This window comes from Solanum tuberosum, unplaced genomic scaffold (assembly GCF_000226075.1).
Source record: "Solanum tuberosum cultivar DM 1-3 516 R44 unplaced genomic scaffold, SolTub_3.0 scf00458, whole genome shotgun sequence".
NCBI classification, from domain to species: domain Eukaryota; kingdom Viridiplantae; phylum Streptophyta; class Magnoliopsida; order Solanales; family Solanaceae; genus Solanum; species Solanum tuberosum.
In genome coordinates, this window is record NW_006239378.1 from 170,320 (window position 1) to 171,580 (window position 1,261).

The 1,261-nt window shown below is 35.8% G+C and overlaps 1 pseudogene; it reads left to right on the forward strand.

Annotated features, from left to right (window-relative positions):
• The window catches only part of LOC102595509 (ATP-dependent helicase rhp16-like), a 12,600-nt pseudogene that overhangs the window by 1,119 nt on the left and 10,220 nt on the right, over positions 1 to 1,261 (forward strand).

The following is a 1,261-nucleotide window of genomic DNA, read 5'->3' on the forward strand; positions in this document are numbered from 1 at the left end:
TTGGTTGTCATTATAAGTTACTTCTATGTTCTTGTTTTAGTATTTTATGATTGATCACCATAAGATAAATATATTGTCTAAACTTGAATTGGGAGAGGAGAGGTTAGATAGACCAGAAAATGTAGAGAGCTTGATCGACCCATTAAGTTGAGGTGATTTGTGTTCAGGAGTGACCCCCGGGCGAACAACGCGCTTGGTTACGAAACAGGATGAAATATAAATGCTCGCCAGTTAGTCTATTTATCCCTGCTAAATGATGTAGTTAGATAGATAATTGGAGTAGGCGACTAGAGGTGTGAACTCGACTCATACAATTAACCCTGTAAACCAGTAACTTGACAACTGAAATTAGTTCTAAACCGATAATATGATACATGAGATTTAGTATATGATGTAGCCCTGAAATTGCCTTTTACTTGCTTGGAACATCATATTAAAGTCGTTCACAATTGGTTACTTTTATTTAGTGCATAATTATTAGTAGTTAACAATCGTCACAATCTCTTAAACGGTTACTTTTTCTTTTATTTGTAGAATTAAGTGTTAGATATAAATTGATCATAAGTCCCTTGGGAATGATAACTCGTTCTTTAAGAATCTATATTACTTGCGCGACCACGTACACTTGCGTGTATATTGGGGAGCAATAAATTTTTGGCGCCCCTGCCGGGGACTAAGAAATTGATTTATATTCGATCTTCTTAAGTCTACAATTAGAATATTCAGGTATTAATTACTTGATCTTAGCTTGTTTATTGCAGACACTTGATTTTCAGGTCTGGCTCGGAAGGAAGAACTTGTCGAACCTTACAACGAACCCGAAAGAGTTTTATGCTAGCGCAGAAAAATTAATCAAGGACATCCAGGAGAATTGGGGTTAGGTGTTTGAGGAAACAATGATGATAATAATCAAGACAACGTGAATATATACTTGCGTGTGTATTGGGGGTGAAAATTTCATATATGACATATATTAAGTACTCCCTCCGTCCCATTTTATGTGGCAACATTTGACCGGGCACGGAGTTTAAGAAATAAATAAAGACTTTGAAATGTTTACCAAATTGCCCTTTAAAAAGTACACTCACTTTTCTCTCTCCTCATAAATGTATTGGAGTATTATTTTAAGATTAAGTGGGACCAACAAGGGTAAAAGAGGAATTGCACCTTTAAATACTTACCATATAAGGAAAGTGACATTCTTTTTGGGACTGACCAAAAAGGAAATGTTGCCACATAAAATGGGACGGAGGGAGTAGTA